The 21,151-nt window shown below is 43.6% G+C and overlaps 1 pseudogene; it reads right to left on the reverse strand.

The window, feature by feature from the left end:
* Positions 1-1,645: 1,645 nt before the first annotated feature.
* LOC126420285 (5S ribosomal RNA) lies at positions 1,646-1,763 on the reverse strand (annotated as a pseudogene).
* Positions 1,764-21,151: the final 19,388 nt, after the last annotated feature.

Below are 21,151 nucleotides of genomic sequence, written 5' to 3' on the forward strand. Positions count from 1 at the left end.
AAACCTTTCTGTTCGAGCTCTGATTTCTCTTATTTTATTTTGATGATCATTCCTACCTATGTAGATTGGGCTCAACAAAATATTTTCTCATTCGGAAGAGAAAGTTAGTGACTGAAATTTCGTAAATAGATGTCGCCGTGACGAAAAAAGTCTTTGCTTTAATGACTTCCATCCCAACTCGCGTATCATATCTGCCACACCCTCCCTCCTATTACGTGATAATACAAATAGAGCTGCCATTTTTGCACCCTTTCGATGTCCTCCGTCAATCCCACCTGGTAAGGATCCCACACCGCGCAGCAATATTCTAACAGAGGACGAACGAGTGTAATGTAAGCTGTCTCTTTAGTGGACTTGTTGCATCTTCTTAGTGTCCTGCCAATGAAACGCAACCTTTGGCTCGCCTTCCCCCACAATATTATCTATGTGGTCTTTCCAACTGAGGTTGTTCGTAATTGTAACACCCAGGTACTTAGTTGAATTGACAGCCTTTAGAATTGTACTATTTATCGAGTAATCGAATTCCAACGGATTTCTTTTGGAGCTCATGTGGATCACCTCACACTTTTCGTTATTTAGCGTCAACTGCCACCTGCCACACCATACAGTAATCTTTTCTAAATCGCTTTGCACCTGATACTGGTCTTCGGATGACCTTACTAGACGGTAAATTACAGCATCATCTGCGAACAACCTAAGAGAACTGCTCAGATTGTCATCCAGGTCATTTATATAGATCAGGAACAGCAGAGGTCCCAGGACGCTTCCCTGGGGAACACCTGATATCACTTCAGTTTTACTCGATGATTTGCCGTCTATTACTACGAACTGCGACCTTCCTGACAGGAAATCACGAATCCAGTCGCACAACTGAGACGATACCCCATAGGCCCGCAGCTTGATTAGAAGTCGCTTGTGAGGAACGGTGTCAAAAGCTTTCCGGAAATCTAGAAATACGGAATCAACTTGAGATCCCCTGTCGATAGCGCCATTACTTCGTGCGAATAAAGAGCTAGCTGCGTAGCACAAGAACGATGTTTTCTGAAGCCATGCTGATTACGTATCAATAAATCGTTCCCTTCGAGGTGATTCATAATGTTTGAATACATTATATGCTCCAAAACCCTACTGCAAACCGACGTCAATGATATAGGTCTTCTGTACCTCAAATAAGATCTGACGCATACTGCACCAAGAAACTAGAGAAGACACCCGCTACGCACAGTCGGGTGTATTTCGCATCCAAATTAGTGTCCTTCCACCTACATCGGCTAAACTGGCTGCTTCTTTAGCATAAGGTTCACAGAGCATCAGGACTTTAGCAATTCTAAATCGGCTCTCACTAATCAACAGAAGGATCAAAATCATCCCTGTTCAGATACATACACGGATTGTAGTATTTTACATATTCAGCATAAGGGCCCTGTTTCAAATATTTTAGTTCTCACTCCGTCTTCAGGCCACGAGTGGCCTACCGGGACCATCCGACCGCCGTGTCATCCTCAGGGGAGGATGCGGATAGGAGGGGCGTGGGGTCAGCACACCCCTCTCCCGGTCGTTATGATGGTATTCTTGACCGTAGCCGCTACTGTCCGGTCGAGTAGCTCCTCAGTTGGCATCACGAGGCTGAGTGCACCCCGAAAAATGGCAACAGCGCATGGCGGCCTGGACGGTCACCCATCCAAGTGCCGGCCACGCGCGACAGCGCTTAACTTCGGTGATCTCACGGGAACCGGTGTATCCACTGCGGCAAGGCCGTTGCCACTCAAATATTTTAGTAGAAATTGAAATTATCCGCAGCATTGGCCAAGCTCCGTCTGTCATTACTGAATTATCAAACTTCGCTTAACCACGCACCCCGTTTGAATAACTTTTATTTTTTGAAGTAGTGCCCAGCGTCTTTCCCTTCCTCATCTGGTTTCTGATTTATTATACATTACTCTTCTATAACCTCTTAACTGGGTCAGTATTTTCCCATTGCTTTGATGGCCCTTATTAAGGTTCGTTACTATAAGGCATACGCCTGTTCCCCATAGTGAGAATTTCAAGTTTCTATTTTGCACAGCTACAAAATGTTCCTATATTTTTAGTTTTTTAACCTATGAATGCGGTGCTTTGCCGGCCGTGGTGGTCATGCGGTTCTAGGCGCTCCGTCCGGAACCGCGCGACTGCTACTGTAGGGAAGCAGCCTACTCACGCTGTAGTAAATTCACATCAGTTTCCATTGTGTGCCAGCCAGTCTGCTGTAACTAGCTCTGACGTCATAAATGTTGCGCAATACCTTAAAAATCAAGCAAATGAACTAAAACTTTTCTAGCATGTCAGGAATAATACTAAATTAAGGTGTGTTAAATATCAGTTCGATAACTTCAGCCATTTTCGAAATTTGGACGTTTTTCTGAAAAAATCATTGGCGCAACAGAAAAGAGCTAGAGACTTCAAAATTTATATTTAGATTCATCTTTCATAATGATTTAATAAAAATAGTACTTTGGATTTCACAAATTAAGATTTTAGTGGAAATTTATGATTTTCTAGTTTTCATCTCAAAACTGAAGGAAGCAAGATAGATTAAGTAGGCTAATAAATAAGGCTAGGATGTTTAGATTTAAATAGGTTGGAGGTCCGCTATGACTATGAAGATGTGAAAAGTTTCTTTTTAATACCTATAAAATTATAGCGATAGCGGATCTCAAAAGGGGCAGTTCAGAGCTCATCTACTGCGTGCAGTGTAATTAAATTAATTCTCTCGCCCAAAATATTTAACTTAGCCACGTCAAAATTTTATTATCAATACTTACCTGCGTGCTGAATGCACGTTTAAATTAAGAGCTTCTTCGGCCATCAGCAAAAGAAGCTATAAATTATTATGTAACTTGAAGTGGTGCGTTACTAGCCCAGCGGCTAGTCGAGAGAGCCGAAAAGATCAGGCGTTCCCTTCGCCGTCCGCACCGCGGGTTTATATATAAGGACGCTGCGCGAGGAAAGAAGGCCCCAGTTCTCTCCAGACGCTGAATGACACGCCATCTGTGTCGGGAGTCGCGTCGCATCAGTGTCACTGCTACAAACAGCCTCGGGTGCCGTATTAAGTTACTAGAGATACGCGGAACCATGAAAACATTCCAAGTGAAGTGTTAATTCTGGGATGATTTTCATTATCTAGTTTCAGTTTGCGTATTGTCGTATTTTCACGTGCCGTCGCGGGACAGACATTCTACCAAATATTTAGCGTGGCGTTTGATGAAATACTTTCATCAAATTATGGCGAGCATTCTTTTTAACATTTAATTCGGACATTTATAGTTGCATCAGCGCACTAGACTCTTAACTGCTCTGTTAGTTAGGTTGTAGGGATACTTGTGTTTTTTATCAGTGAATTTCAGAATATACTCAACTATTTTGGAAAACCGTTTTTGATTAGAAATCCCGGACAATCTCCTAATTCCTCAGAGCTATAAGCTGCAGCTATAATGGTATTCTCAGATGAAGTGGGCACTAGGATCTCCACGTTTTGTTAAATCACTTTCTGGGTGCTAAAAAGTAAATAGAGAGCCAGTGTTGAGAACGGCGAAAGACGGCATTAACAACATTCTAAAAGCCAGAAACTGATTCAACTTGCAAGCATTTATCCAGCAATCAGATTTAAGTTTATATTTCTACAAACTTATCCGCCGCCCCACGTATGGTGCATCGGCCAGGAAATGTTACAACATTCAAACAAGGATACAACAGTAGATTTTTTTACGAACTTATCCGCCGCCCCACACTACGGTCGCAGGTTCGAATCCTGCCTCGGGCATGGATGTGTGTGATGTCCTTAGGTTAGTTACGTTTAAGTAGTTCTAAGTTCTAGGGGACTGATGACCACAGATGTTAAGTCCCATAGTTCTCAGAGCAATTAAACAGAGAACTGACTCGTGGAGATAACATCTTGGACCTACTGATAACAAACAGACCCAAACTTATCGACTGTGTAAGTGCAGAACAGGGAATCAGTGATCGTAAGGCCGTTGCAGCATCCCTTAATATGCAAGTTAATAGGAATATAAAAAAAGGGAGGAAGGTTTATCTGTTTAGCAAGAGTAATAGAAGCAGATTTCAGACTACCTAACAGATCAAAACGAAAATTTCTGTTCCGACACTGACAATGTTGAATGTTTATGGAAAAAGTCCAAGGCAATCGTAAAATGCGTTTTAGACAGGTACGTGCCGAGTAAAACTGTGAGGGACGGGAAAAACCCACCGAGGTTCAACAACAAAGTTAGGAAACTACTGCGAAAGCAAAGAGAGCTTCACTCCAAGTATAAACGCAGCCGAAACCTCTCAGACAAACAGAAGCTAAACGATGTCAAAGTTAGCGTAAGGAGGGCTATGCGTGAAGCGTTCAGTGAATTCGAAAGCAAAATTCTATGTACCGACTTGACAGAAAATCCTAGGAAGTTCTGGTCTTACGTAAAATCAGTAAGTGGCTCGAAACAGCATATCCAGACACTCCGGGATGATGATGGCATTGAAACAGAGGATGACACGCGTAAGGCTGAAATACTAAACACCTTTTTCCAAAGCTGTTTCACAGAGGAAGACCGCACTGCAGTTCCTTCTCTAAATCCTCGCACAAACGAAAAAATGGCTGACTTCAAAATAAGTGTCTAAGGAATAGAAAAGCAACTGGAATCACTCAACAGAGGAAAGTCCACTGGACCTGACGGAATACCAATTCGATTCTACACAGAGTACGCGAAAGAACTTGCGCCCCTTCTAACAGCCGTGTACCGCAATTCTCTAGAGGAACGGAAGGTTCCAAATGATTGGAAAATAGCACAGGTAGTTCCAATTTTCAAGAAGGGTCGTCGAGCAGATGCGCAAAACTATATCTGACATCGATCTGTTCTAGAATTTTAGAACATGTTTTTACTCCGTATCATGTCATTTCTGGAAACCCAGAACCTACTGTGTAGGAATCAACATGGATTCCGGAAACAGCGATCGTGTGAGACCCAACTCGCTTTATTTGTTCATCAGACCCAGAAAATATTAGATACAGGCTTCCAGGTAGATGCTATTTTTCTTGACTTCCGGAAGGCGTTCGAAACAGTTCCGCACTGCCGCCTGATAAACAAAGTAAGAGCCTACGGAATATCAGATCAGCTGTGTGGCTGGATTGAAGAGTTTTTAGCAAACAGAACACAGCATGTTGTTATCAATGGAGAGACGTCTACAGACGTTAAAGTAACCTCTGGCGTGCCACAGGGGAGTGTTATGGGACCATTGCTTTTCACAATATATATAAATGACTAGTAGATAGTGTCGGAAGTTCAAATGGCTCTGAGCACTATGGCACTTAACGACTAAGGTCATCAGTCCCCTAGAACTTAGAACGACTTAAACCTAACTAACCTAAGGAAATCACACACATCCATTCCCGAGGCAGGATTTGAACCTGCGACCGTAGCGGTCGCGCGGTTCCAGACTGCAGCGCCTTTAATCGCTTGGCCACCCCGGCCGGCAGTGTCGGAAGTTCCATGCGGATTTTGGCGGATGATGCTGTAGTATACAGAGAAGTTGCAGCATTAGAAAATTGTAGCGAAATGCAGGAAGATCTGCAGCGGATAGGCACTTGGTGCAGGGAGTGGCAACTGACCCTTAACATAGACAAATGTAATGTATTGCGAATACATAGGAAGAAGGATCCTTTATTGTATGATTATATGATAGCGGAACAAACACTGGTAGCAGTTACTTCTGTAAAATATCTGGGAGTATGCGTGCGGAACGATTTGAAGTGGAATGATCATGTAAAATTAATTGTTGGGAAGGCGGGTACCAGGTTGAGATTCATTGGGAGAGTCCTTAGAAAACGTAGTCCATCAACAAAGGAGGTGGCTTACAAAACACTCGTTCGACCTATACTCGAGTATTGCTCATCAGTGTGGGATCCGTGCCAGGTCGGGTTGGCGGAGAAGGTTGAGAAGATCCAAAGAAGAGCGGCGCGTTTCGTCACAGGGTTATTTGGTAAGCGTGATAGCGTTACGGAGATGTTTAGCAAACTCAAGTGGCAGACTCTTGAAGAGAGTCGCTCTGCATCGCGGTGTAGCTTGCTGTCCAGGTTTCGAGAGGGTGCGTTTCTGGATGAGGTATCGAATATATTGCTTCCCCTAACCTCCCGAGGAGATCATGAATGTAAAATTAGAGAGATTCGAGCGCGCACGGAGACTTTCCGGCAGTCTTTCTTCCCGCGAACCATACGCGACTGGAACAGGAAAGGGAGGTAACGACAGTGGCACGTAAAGTGCACTCCTCCGCACGCCGTTGGGTGGCTTGCGGAGTATAAATGTAGATGTAGATGTAGAAGTAGTGTGTAAGCGAAGGGACCCATGACCTCAGCAGTTTGGTCCCATAGGAACTTACCACAACCTCTATGTTGCTATCTGCGTTCTCCCAAAATTAAAATTTGCTTGCCACTCATTGGAAGGAAAAAACATTCGTTGTGTTTTGCAGATCATGCATAAGCTTTACGTCGCCGGCTTCCAGTTAGGAGTTATATTACGGTTGTGTGCTACCTCTCTTCAATATGATTCTACAGCGGTTACTCTTAACATTTTTTCATGCAGCTTCTTTTCTTTTTCCTTTTGCATGTAAATCACATTCTGAACGGCCTAGCTAGATGGTCCCGTCAACATACAGCGGTACTTGTGCCTGTTTGGTTTACCAGTCTTCTTTCTCCTCCGTGGACGTTACTCCGTGTTCTGTGCTCGCTGGTAGGACACCGCGTCCTATATTCTTCATTCCAGCGCTCGGAGTCTCAGTACAAAATGTAGGAGTCCTGGGGTTCATTCCGTTCTACATAACTCAGGCAGTCGTCTGTTGTATTGTCTGACGTAGCTTTGGTATTGATTTCTGTTTTTTACCGCATCTACCCCGACCACAGTCTAAAAATGTTATATGTTACTTCTTTTTCGTTTATTCATGTCGTCACTGCTGCATATAAAAATTGTTATTAGCTTCGGTCTCTTGTTGATGTTCAGTATCACACCTGATGATGGGCATGTAATAGCCGGAAACCGGTGGTGGTCTAAGCAATGAAAATTAAAAAAGCGGTCTTTTCAATCTCTACCAGTTTTCAGTACCCATTGTGGTAAAAGCATATTAGCTTGGTGATCTTATCTGGGAAATACGTGCGTCTAACATTCTCATAGTAAGGAATGGCCTCTATTCGTCTTTGTGATTGACACATGTAAACAGGGGGCAGCAGTCAAGGTAAGATTAAGACAAACTTACCATACACTTCACGAGTTTAGGCAGAGGACTGCGCATATCTACAAGGATCCTCTCCCACTGGAATGTATTTATTTTTCTGCCACCAGTCACCCTCTATGCCGATTTGCAGCAGGTTCTCGTGAATTCCTGTCCTCCACCTTTTCTGTGGTCTGCCTAGTGTGGTCTTCTTCCACGTGGACTAAGTCATCATTTTGGGAGATCATCGATGTTTGTCCATCCGAGTGACCTGTCTGTACAAGCCAGTGTTGAGGCAAAGCTTGAAAAATCACGTCTACTGTTACGCTGTTACGACGTGGCTCTTTTTTCGTTTTTTTATATTCTTTGTCAGAGTATTACCATGACCGCCGCCACAGTGGCAAATATGAGTCCTTTTGTTATGAGACTGCAGAAGACCTCGTACTTATGAACTGTGTTCGCCAAGCTCTCGCAATTTCTAATTTTTCGTGTACGCTTATTATCATTTAAAAACGAAAATGTGAGTCAGGACCAGGAAATAAGTTCCTGCTTTTCGCGAGTAGCCACCTCACCTACGCACGTACGCCTTCCAGTAATCTAAAGTACCACAATCAGACTTTGATTGACCCCCATAAAACAGTTTTGCAAAACAAGCCAAAAGCAGTCCTCCGCCTCCGTTGCGGACCAACGTTTGAAAGTCGCGTAATAAACTACCCCTGAAGGAGTTGGCTCCTCCGCTTCGCCAGCACCTGGCTGTGTTTCCTCGTTTGCCGGGAGTCGTTACCTGTTATTAGCGTACAGCAGTACGGGGGCTGGCGAGTTTAGTGCTCTGCAAGGCCCTAGCGTCCTACAAACTTCGGCGCTTTAAAGGTAACAGCATAACAGGGACTCGGGGTCAGCCGAGTGCAAGTGTTTAGCGGGGAGTGGGGGGGGGGGGGGGGGAGGTGGGAGAGGGAGGGAGAAAGAGAGAGAGTGGCGTGGGGGGGGGGGGCGGGCAAGTTAACCACTGCATCCTTTCCCTTCGACGACCGGTTACGGGAGAGTGCAGTTTCCTTGAACAGCCAACATATTAAACCTGAAGGGAGGAAATTTGTGTACATGGAAAAAAAATAAAAAAATCACGTCTTTGGAGAAGAGTAGTTGAAGTCTTATACATTTACTTTTATTTTAGAGACAATCACATTTGTAACATGATATCGACGCTCACTGGTTTTGACCGTTCATAGCCTACAATAAGAAAAGAAAAAGAAATCGACATTAGTCAGTTTAAATCTGTATAAAGTTTTCTAGTTATATCTGTCATTAATGCAAATTAAAAATCGAATTACAATGGATTCCACAACTCTACAGCATCTGGTGAACAGTGTGTTGCCTTACTAAACTAAGAACAACGATAAGGAACCAAGAAATAAGTTTGAAATACAGAAAAAGCTATTAGATTAATTTTAAAGTTAAATGGATTGCTAAAACACAATCCAAAATATGGAAGGAAGAATGGAGGATTGTAGAAATGATTGTTGTCCAAGACATAAGTAAACTGTAAAATTCTACATTTTTTTATTGTTTTGCTTCTTTGTGTAGTTCACATATTTTTTGTGCATTAATAATAGAAGCATTGGTAACGGCTTTTCTGTTGTAGTACTTGTGGTAACTGAGACAAAATTTCTTAGCTAGTAAGCAGCTTCGTCTTTGGACATGTTCATAGATATGCACAGTAAGTTTTATACAACATTTTCATGTTATACACAGTGAAACGTTTTTTGTTTTGTTCACAGGTACGTGAGTTCCTACCTGGTCGCACAGCCCCTTCACGACTAGAGATGGCTCTTCAACCCATGAATTATCGGCAAGTGATTTTATACAGCTTATTGATCTTACCCGAAAGATGTCGATAAATTCTAGTGGCGATTTTAAGTTTATTTTTCGTTCTTATCTCGTCAGTCTGCTTCTTACAGTTGGCTCGCCCATCTCCTGAATATATCCCAGCCGATGCTCAAACAATGATGGTAAAAATCTTCTTAGCAGTTAGGCCGCGTCTTACTCCCCTGAAAAGGTTCCCAGCAGAGGTGTTGAAACGTAGAGCGGCGGTGACGAGGAATACAGTGCGGCGTAACGACCCAGAGGATTTTATCATCAATGACAACGACAACGAAAGCCTGTAGAATGCTGTTTAATTTGCCCTGAGCTTCAACATATTTTTGATAAAATAAATTTCTTTATTTCTATCTGTGACCACAAACTTGTTAGGTCCTCAACTAGCGGTTTCGCTCGGCAATGACCAAATGGTTCTGAGCACTAAGGGACTTCACATCTGAGGTCATCAGTCCCCTAGAACTTAGAACTACTTAAACCTAACTAACCTAAGGACATCACACACATCCATGCCCGAGGCAGGATTCGAACCTGCGACCGTAACGGTCGCGCGTTTCCAAACTGAAGCGCCTAGAACCGCTCGACCACAGCGGCCGGCTCGGCAAAGACCATCTTCAGAGCTACTGTAAAAACGTGTTCTGATATAACGGAGGAATAAAGGCATTGTTGTTGTTGTTGTGGTCTTCAGTCCTGGGACTGGTTTGATGCAGCTCTCCATGGTATTCTATCCCGTGCAAGCTTCATCATCTCCCAGTACCTACTGCAGCCTACATCCTTCTGGATCTGCTTAGTGTATTAATCTCTTGCTCTCCCTCTACGATTTTTACCCTCCACGCTGCCGTCCAATGCTAAATTTGTGATCCCTTGATGCTTCAGAACATGTCCTACCAACCGGTCCCTTCTTCCTGTCAAGTTGTGCCACAAACTCCTCTTCTCCCCAATCCTATTCAATACCACCTCATTAGTTATGTGATCTACCCATCTAATCTTCAGCATTCTTCTGTAGCACCACATTTCGAAAGCTTCTATTCTCTTCTTGTCCAAACTAGTTATCGTCCATGTTTCACTTCCATAAATGGCTACGCTCCATACAAATACTTTCAGAAACGACTTCCTGACAATTAAATCTATACTCGATGTTAACAAATTTCTCTTCTTCAGAAATGCTTTCCTTGCCATTGCCAGCCTACATTTTATATCCTCTCTACTTCGACCATCATCAGTTATTTTGCTCCCCAAATAGCAAAACTCCTTTACTACTTTAAGTGTCTCATTTCCTAATCTAATTACCTCAGCATCACCCGACTTAATTCGACTACATTCCATTATCCTCGTTCTGTTTTTGTTGATGTTCATCTTATACCCTCCTTTCAAGACACTGTCCATTCCATTCAACTGCTCTTCCAAGTCCTTTGCCGTCTCTGGCAGAATTACAATGTCATCGGCGAACCTCAAAGTTTTTATTTCTTCTCCATGGATTTTAATTCCTACTCCGAACTTTTCTTTCGTTTCCTTTATTGCTTGCTCAATACTGTGAACAGGTAAACAGAGAATCTGCTCACCATCGTCACACACAAATGAAATATCATATATACTAGTCATTTTCGTAACAGCGATGTTGAGCTTATGTTTTGTTTATCCGCTGACAATGCCACTGTGTCTGCACTATATGACGACATGTTTTTATAACAAATCTGAAGATTGTCATTGCTGACCGATACCGGTAGTCTGAAGGCCTAAAAGATTGTGATGATAGACGGAAATAAAGAAATTTATTTTACACTTTCTGGGGCACTGTTCGATTCGCGACCATTTCGCAGCTTGTGAGATACTTTGGTGGCAATTAGCGCCCATCTCTGTCGATCATTAAAGGTCTCCGTTTCCTATGGAAAACGTGTCATTGATTCAAGCGTTCAACGCATCGCAGGTGGCGATTGGGGTAATATAGGAGGGCGTGCTGAAAAGAAGTTCCTCTGAACTGTTTGATGCGAGAATTCTTAAAGCTTTTTGAATGAAACAAACGTTATTAACATTCTACGTCTTTATTCTTAGTATCTACCTATTTGCAGCCCTCGGCTGCAAGACGGCTTCAAATTGTAGCGTGTAACATGGTAGCGAGTAATTTCAGGGTGTATATGACCCCGGACAACCGGGACATCCAGGAAAAACCTGGGAATTTTTTCATCCGGGAGAAAATCGGGAAAAACCCGCGAATTTCTTTACAAATCGGGGCATTTTTCGTTGTTTTAGTTTTCAGTTAAATTTTTGTAATTTTGTCTGGTAAGAACCGATACTCTAACAAAAGACATTACTATATCCCGCTACTGCAGAATAATACTGCAGCATTAAAACATGAACGAGAGAAAAAAACGAAAATAAAACTTTAATTTCAAAGGAAATGCGCCATATAAAATAACACAGTGCTCGTACAAGCGCCTGCCAACAGCAAAATGTGTCATATGCTTTCGGAAGACTATGCAATACTTCATAACAACAAACTTCCTCCGATGAGCGCGACGTCACAACTTTTTACATCAGACTCACTTAATCAGTTACGAGCGGGCTCATACACATGCGCAGTTGAGTCGCTTATGAGTAGTACCTTCTCACGCTTCTGGCTACATAAATGTGGCTGTTGGCTGTGTAAGCAGCAGTAGCAGCAACTAGCCACATGGTACCCGGAAAAATTTTACTGGCGAGCCTAAGCTGCCAGGTTCACGCGTGAGCAGCAGGCCCGGATCTAATGAGGGGGGGGGGGGGGAGGCAAACCGGGTTATCTGAACCGGGCGGCAATTTCGGGTTGAGGGGTCAAGTTCTATTCTTGAGGAGAAAAAAACCTTGTTTCACAATACACCTAGCAACCAGCGCACATTTTAGTATGGTTCACGAAATTCCGACGCTCTTGGAGTATCCTCTGGTGTCTTGTTTCTTTTATGATATAATGTAAGATCTTTTTATGTTTTATACGTACGAACATACGGGCTTCCCACGTCACCGTAGCTGCGCAAGCGCGGTGACGCCTCTTATCTGGCGCTCTCTGGCAACTGCTGAAATAAATACACTCCTGGAAACTGAAATAAGAACACCGTGAATTCATTGTCCCAGGAAGGGGAAACTTTATTGACACATTCCTGGGGTCAGATACATCACATGATCACACTGACAGAACCACAGGCACATAGACACAGGCAACAGAGCATGCACAATGTCGGCACTAGTACAGTGTATATCCACCTTTCGCAGCAATGCAGGCTGCTATTCTCCCATGGAGACGATCGTAGAGATGCTGGATGTAGTCCTGTGGAACGGCTTGCCATGCCATTTCCACCTGGCGCCTCAGCTGGACCAGCGTTCGTGCTGGACGTGCAGACCGCGTGAGACGACGCTTCATCCAGTCCCAAACATGCTCAATGGGGGACAGATCCGGAGATCTTGCTGGCCAGGGTAGTTGACTTACACCTTCTAGAGCACGTTGGGTGGCACGGGATACATGCCGACGTGCATTGTCCTGTTGGAACAGCAAGTTCCCTTGCCGGTCTAGGAATGGTAGAACGATGGGTTCGATGACGGTTTGGATGTACCGTGCACTATTCAATGTCCCCTCGACGATCACCAGTGGTGTACGGCCAGTGTAGGAGATCGCTCCCCACACCATGATGCCGGGTGTTGACCCTGTGTGCCTCGGTCGTATGCAGTCCTGATTGTGGCGCTCACCTGCACGGCTCCAAACACGCATACGACCATCATTGGCACCAAGGCAGAAGCGACTCTCATCGCTGAAGACGACACGTCTCCATTAGAGATGGGGGATCCGCTCTTGAACTAATTCATAGAGTTGAATCTTTCAAAGGAGTGAACAATCAGTGATTCAGAAAAAAAGAACGGTAGCTCCAAACGTTTCCCACGGCAGAGCTTCGCATCGCACTCTGTCGGCGATCGTTTCAGTCGCACGTCCTGCCCTCTGGGCAGTTGATGCGAACAACAGGACAGAGAGCCACCTAGCGGATAACATAGGAACTACTTGCAACAACCTGCTCGCAAGAGAACGGACGATTTGTCTCGGAGCGGGTGAGTTCACCGCTCCCCCCACCCTCGGAACTCGACCGCTCAACGCTCACCCCACCGTTCTCGACTCTAGCCAGAGCTTTGAGCAAAGCGACTCAGGTGTCACTCTGGTCTCTGCGGTCTCAGCTCACGCAGTAATACAGCTTGCTGCTCGACCTGCTCGACTCAGCGCCTCTGCATCGGAGTTCGTCCCTACTGGATATTGTTCTTCGTAGTAATACCGCTATGTATATTACATTATTATGTTATGTATACATCAATTGTTTTTATTTTATTTTTGTTTGTTTAAACTGATTAGATTAGGTTCCTGATGACTCCTCTTACTATAGGATTTTTATTATGGACACTCGAATTCACGCTTTAATTACGAGCGAACCGATAAACGTATCGCAAAATGAGATACACCAATATTTTCCTTGTTTTATTCTGCGTAAGGCTATATGCAGCACTTTCGTTTTACAGTCAAATTTATATTTTTTTTTTCTTATTCTGGTACGGATTTTGCGATTTTAGGCGTCTTCGGAAGGAAACGTTCACATTAAAAATATATGGCTTGCGATGTATTTGTATGAGGTTAATGAAATTTTAATGCATTATAGCCAAATATATTGTTAATGTAAATCTCAAGTTACAACATTTTCCGATCACCCAAAAAACCACGATAGTGCAAAATAAATCAATAATCATAAACTTTGTCATATCGTGGAAATTTCAATAAACAATACAAAATTCTTACTCATTATGTGTGTTACTTCAAAATAGGATCAAATAATATCAAAATACAGGTATAGTACTGGAATAAACCAAGTTTAAAGGGCAATGTGCCTTCCATTTATTTTCTATTGTAAATGAGTGGTGAGTCATGAAAAAGAGCTAATTCATTTCAGGGAGTGAACAGTTCTGATCCAATCTCTGAAAAGAACATTTTTGCCCATCTCTAGTCTCCATTCGTCCCTCCAGTCACGCCTGTCGCGACACCACTGGAGGCGGGCTGCACGATGTTGGGACGTGAGCGGAAGACGGCCTAACGGTTTGCGGGACCGTAGCCCAGCTTCATGGAGACGGTTGCGAATGGTCCTCGCCGATACCCCAGGAGCAACAGTGTCCCTAATTTGCTGGGAAGTGGCGGTGCGGTCCCCTACGGCACTGCGTAGAATCCTACGGTCTTGGCGTGCATCCGTGCGTCGCTGCGGTCCGGTCCCAGGTCGACGGGCACGTGCACCTTCCGCCGACCACTGGCGGCAACATCGATGTACTGTGGAGACCTCACGCCCCACGTGTTGAGCAATTCGGCGGTACGTCCACCCGGCCTCCCGCATGCCCACTATACGCCCTCGCTCAAAGTCCGTCAACTGCACATACGGTTCACGTCCACGCTGTCGCGGCATGCTACCAGTGTTAAAGACTGCGATGGAGCTCCGTATGCCACGGCAAACTGGCTGACACTGACGGCGGCGGTGCACAAATGCTGCGCAGCTAGCGCCATTCGACGGCCAACACCGCGGTTCCTGGTGTGTCCGCTGTGCCGTGCGTGTGATCATTGCTTGTACAGCCCTCTCGCAGTGTCCGGAGCAAGTATGGTGGGTCTGACACACCGGTGTCAATGTGTTCTTTTTTCCATTTCCAGGAGTGTATATTTCTAACAGGTCACGGGAAAATATTGCGAATTGTTGTTCGAAAAGCGTTATTTTCAAAGTAAATATCCTTTTACGCAAGATGAACAATGTGCGAGAATGTACGATCAATTTCTTAAATCACAGAGCGTTTGCTCATTTTAAAAAATCACATCTTTGATGACGAGCTATTTAGAAGAATTTCGAGCCCAGAAGATCAGAGATTTATGTCGGAATTAAAAAATTTTGCTGCCGTGTTTGTGTGATATATGTTACAGTGTAACATGCGCCTAACAGATCAACATTATATGTGATAGCTTAGCTTCTCTTGTAGTTTATTAATCTTAGAGAGCCGGCCGGTGTGGCCGTGTGGTTCTAGGCGCTTCAGACTGGAACAGCGTGACCGCTACGGTCGCAGGTTCGAATCCTGCCTCGGGCATGGATGTGTGCGATGTCCTTAGGTTAGTTAGGTTTAAGTAGTTCTAAGTTCTAGGGGACTGATGACCACAGATGCTAAGTCCCATAGTGCTCAGAGCCATTTGAATCTTACAAGGGGAGGCCGCCAATTGTGAAATTCAGATTCGATTCATACTGCGCATAATAAAAGCTCATGCCCAGAGGTGTAATGTGGCAAAGCACCAAGATGCACTTCTCAGCGGTTGTCGAGAAAATCGACAGTTAAAAGAAACCGTTGCGGTGAAATACTCTCTACGATTAGTAATTTTCTACAGCGTCGTGGCGCAGCGGTAAGCGCTTGGGTCCGTAATCCGAAGGTCGCCGGATCGAATCTCGCGCCATGCAAACTTTTTTTTTAGTATTTATTTTTTGTAATTCAAACATATATAATTCCCGGCAATCAGTTGCAACAATTATGCATATAATAAGTTGTTGAAAGTCGTTTGTCGTGGAAAAACTGGCGACTTCGAACATCATTATGTTTTCCGCAAACAAAGTTGTATTTCAACAAATGTTATTAATTATCTTCATAATGTTATCCACGTATAGTTAACGGAAGTCGTAGAAACGATATTCCGAAACGAATACGTACAGCGCAAGTCAAACGTTAGAATTAGAATAGAGACACCACGAACACAAATTTGCTGTGGCAGGTATGAAATATAAACTCCGCTACTCGCTCGTTACACTTGAAGGACAGATGTTGAATGGGCCGAAACGAGCCGCCGCATAACAGCGTAGTTGCGTGCTAACTTCGAAAGAAGGTAGATGCGGTCCCTAGCGCAACTTACAACATCGTCGAAAATCAGTGCGGACGGGAGAGCTTTGGTACACCCTGTTAAAAAAAAAAAAGGGAAAAATGGAGGCGGTACAATTGGAGAGCGATCCGCCTTCACCAACATGCATAAGCAATTCATTAATAGTATATATATATATATATATATATATTTGAATTACAAAAAACTAATAATAAAAAAAAGTTGCATGGCACGAGATTCGACCCGGCGACCTTCGGATTACGAACCCGAGCGCTTACCGCTGCGCCACGACGCTGTAGAAAATTATTAATCGTAGAAGGTATTTCACCGCAACGGTTTCTTTTAACTGTCGATTTTCTCGACAACGGCTGAGAAGTGCATCTTGGTGCTTTGCCACATTACACCTTTGGCCATGAGCTTTTATTATGCGCAGTATGAATCGAATCTGAATTTCACAATTGGCGGCCTCCCCTTGTTAGAGACAAATATTATATGCGAAAGCTTTGCTTTTCTTGTAGCAACACTATGTATATTTATGTAAACCATTAAGTTTTTCCTGATGGTGGAATTCGAATTTATACTTTCGTAATCCGAAAATATGCAGCGTCCATGTTGCTGCACATCAAAGATCTTACCAGAAAGTGTTTTTCTCCGTGAGTTTCGTTTTCCAAAGTGCAGCGAAGTTCTACGCTGCTGTATGAAACCATAACCATTCAAAGGATAAATTTTACAGTTAAGAGGGAAAGTATACTGTCACTTAACTTGGAGAAAGTGTATTTTCACCCGCGAGAAAATGTATTTTTAACCGGGAGATCGGGAAAAAATACGGGAATTTTTTTTTTTTTGTCCTTGTCCGAGTATACACCCTGGTAACGTAACCATGTCGGTGCGTGAGAAACAGCGTGCAGTAATGGAGTTTCTAATTCGAGGAGTTGGTCACACCCTCACTCTGGGCATGACAATGTCACACCACACACGAGCGCTACGACATCTGTAAGATGCCGACGCCTTTGGTTCACTGCCATCGATTATTCTCTCTACAGTTCCGACACAGCCCCATCCGATTTTCATCTGCTTCCAAAACTCAAAGAACACCTTCGAGGACTTCAATTTGATAGTGATGAAGCGGTGGAAGCAGAGGTGAGACTATGGATTCGTCAACAAAGTCAAACATTCTACAGCGACGGTATCAACCAACCGGTGTCTCGTTGGGAAAAATGTGTTCGTCGCCGGGGTGTCTATGTTGAGAAATAAATATGTGTACATGAAGAGTAAAGATTTAGAATGTTAATAACGTTTGTTATATTTAAAAAGATTTAAGAGCATCAAAAAAAAAAAAAAATTCGGACCCATTAGTTTTCAACACGTCCTGGTATATCTTTCCATACATATTATAAAATTGTGTGTGTGTGTGTGTGTGTGTGTTTCAAAAATGGGACTTAACTTCTTTGGTCATCAGTCCCCTAGAGCTTAGAACTACTTAAACCTAACTAACCTAAGGACATCGCACACATCCATGCCCGAGGCAGGATTCGAACCTGTGACCGTAGCGGTCGAGCGGCTCCAGACTGTAGTGCCTAGAACCGCTCGGCCACTCCGGCCGGCAAGTGTGTGTTTCCACGCCTCGTAAACCACTGGATAGATTTCAACCAAATTTGGTACACATACCCTTACTGTCAGGCAACAGTTGCTGTGGGGTTAGGAACCGCCTACCATGGTTCTGGAGATAGACCGTCACAAACAGATGCGTGGAAAAACTGCTTCGTCGTACAATACTTTTAAATTTATTACTTCTGCGCTACTAAGCTTATTCTCAATAAATTTCTCACACAGTACCCACACAGAAAAATTCGTGAAAAAATGCCGCATCATGCTTGAAGTTTTCACACATTTATTCTTTACTACAAAGACAATTGTACAGCCGAGTCAACTTAAGGAAATCTGTGACACATGGCAGAGCTTCCACCTGCAAAGCGCAAATGGCTGTAGGTGGAAACGATAGCTGTCTATAGAGCTATGATAAGGCGGTCCATAGAGACTCTCACAAAATCTTACTGCGCCCAGCGAACAGTAACCGTCCGGGATACTGTAGTACTTATACATGCGTACATTATGCATATATTTTTACGACTGGTTGCCTCATTTCGGTTTCCACGAATGCATGGAAATGAATTTTTTTCGACAATACACTATAAACGCAGTTCATTAATTGTTTTCATGTCTAACAGAAAATTGGCAAAATGAATAAACGGGAAATGCTGGGTTAGTCAGCTCGTATATCATAAAAATGCATGTACAGTCCATGTCTCTGGGGTTGGGATGGGGACGAAAACTGGATAATATAGGAAACGAACAGAGAGATCAGGACGAATGAATAAATCGACAGGGGAGAGGGGGGGAGGGGCATAAACAGGACACGGTGGAGGGGTAGACGTATGCAATGTATGTGACGTACGCGTAAGCGCGTAAAAAGTTAATTATAATTACATTATTTATTGTGCTTAGAAAGATAATTGCAAATAGATTACCCATGAAACCCGTACAGATTTGTACTGGTTCTTGACTTAGCATAGCCACACACTAATGAGTGTGCCACAGAGACTAAAAAATACAGCTCTAATCCACGCTCCCTTTTAAAAAGAAGTTTTACTCCTACTGAAACTAAACCTTGTTTCACGAGTTCCAAGTCTTGATCTAACAATGGCAGTAGCCGCATAGTACATTTAATATATTAAATGATCTAGACGGTTTGCTTCGGAAAAATCCATCTTTTGAATCCTGGTTGGATCTTTTCTGGCAACCAACATTACCATCTCATGTACGCTGAACACGGAAAAAAAATACCATCGATGCATCACGAAACAGAACAGTGATATTAAATTGAACCTCAGTTGGTTGCGACTGGAAGTTGAATTCGAATAGATGCGCGTGCTATACTGTTGATACCCTTTTGGCGGGTATCTAACAGTATTGTAATTACGTTCTCCTGGAAATTTGCTGAAAATGTGCACAGAATGAATAAAAGTTTAATCTCCAGCAATGAATGTTCAATTTCCTGTTCCACAGTAGCGCTTTGACAGGTCGATACAGGTCTCTGTTAGTCGCCAAAGATTGAAGCGACATAATTACCGTCCACAGTCCAGTGTCAACTGGAGGTACTGCATGTGACCAATGGATTACATGCCTCGGGTAATTGGCGTTCTGTGCGACGCTAATAACGAACGCTTTGCGTCGGTCGCAGTACGTCGTGCAAAAGCCGAGGCAGCGCTGCGCGAGAGTGTACATTATCCTGATCAGCGCCCGTGAAACATACATGTTACGGGCTTTTAGCGACACGTTATTGTTTTATTCCAGCAAAGTGGGAGCGGAGCTGTCGGGAAAGGGCGGCCATGAAAAATTCTACTGGCGCCCTGATGCTTTTAGCGCGTGGCGCACACGAATGCCGTAGGTCATCGCTGCGTGGCGTGTTTTCCCAAGTGTCGGCCCGTGTTAGGGTTGGCTAGGGCTTGCGGTCAACCTCTATGGCCGCCCTTTGCGATGTCCTGCTTCGGTCCTTAGCAACCGACTCCAAACAAGCCTTATCTCTAGCGACAGTGGCTCACGCTTAACACGGGAACGCGCAGAAGCTTTTGTTCTTCCGTAGGCTTTGTGAAGGTGAACAAACTTCAGTTCTAAGCTATTTACGATGACTACGTGGGAAGTTTACCACAAAACATCAGATAGCAGTGCACGATACCAGGAGTTGAGACATTGGAAGAACCGAACAATATTACGATGAAGACTTTCGCGCTCCAATATTTTTTTCTGTACACTGGTTTACTTTGGTTAATTGTATGTGCTAAAATATGCTGTTGCGAACAAATGAGATTAATTATTATTATACTGGAACTGGCTTCTTATTAAATGAACACTGTTTTGATACTGTAACTCAATAGAAAGCACAACATATCCATCTCTGCTACAACTATCGTAAAAATGTTATGAAATTATTTCTGTTATCAAAACTATGAAGTTACTGTACGAAATGCTTAAAGAACCTCAAACCTTGCAGTGAATTTTTCGTCAACATTAATTATTAATCAGTACCACGGCTAACACTAGAGCATGAGACTATCATTATTAACCAGAAAATGATTTTTCTATAACTTTTACGCAGTCCAGAATTTTGCACAGCAAGATTTCCTTACCGAGCGCGGTTCAATCCCGCGTCCGGCCATCCTGATTTAGGTTTTCCGTGATTTCCCTAAATCACTCCAGGCAAATGCCGGGATGGTTCCTCTGAAAGGGCACGGCCGACTTCCTTCCCCATCCTTCCCTAATCCGATGAGACCGATGACCACGCTGTCTGGCCTCCTTCCCCAAACCAACCAACCAACCAACCAACCAACCAAGATTTCCTTTTGAAACTGGAAGTATTTTAACTTTGACACTGTTAAATGGTTCAAATGGCTATGAGCACTGCAAGTACTCCTACCAACGGCATCAGTATCATACACTGCACAAAAACGTTCACGGATATTCAACACAGTTTCCGCAACCAAGAATTTACACTGTTGTTGTTGTTGTCTTCAGTCCTGAGACTGGTTTGATGCAGCTCTCCATGCTACTCTATCCTGTGCAAGCTTCTTCATCTCCCAGTACGTACTGCAATCTACATCCTTCTGTATCTGTTTAGTGTATTCATCTCTTGGTCTCCCCCTACGATTTTTACCCTCCACGCTGCCCTCCAATACTAAATTGGTGATCCCTTGATGCCTCAGAACATGTCCTACCAACCGATCCCTTCTACTGGTCAAGTTGTGCCACAAGCTCCTCTTCTCCCCAATCCTATTCAATACTTCCTCATTAGTTATGTGATCTACCCATCTAATCTTCAGCATTCTTCTGTAGCACCACATTTCGAAAGCTTCTATTCTCTTCTTGTCCAAACTATTTACCGTCCATGTTTCACTTCCATACATGGCTACACTTCATACAAATACTTTCAGAAATGACTTCCTGACACTTAAATCTATACTCGACGTTAACAAATTTATCTTCTTCAGAAACGCTTTCCTTGCCATTGCCAGTCTACATTTTATATCCTCTCTACTTCGACCATCATCAGTTATTTTGCTCCCCAAATAGCAAAACTCCTTTACTATTTTAAGTGTC

The sequence above is a fragment of the Schistocerca serialis genome, chromosome 9, assembly GCF_023864345.2.
Source record: "Schistocerca serialis cubense isolate TAMUIC-IGC-003099 chromosome 9, iqSchSeri2.2, whole genome shotgun sequence".
Lineage (NCBI taxonomy): Eukaryota > Metazoa > Arthropoda > Insecta > Orthoptera > Acrididae > Schistocerca > Schistocerca serialis.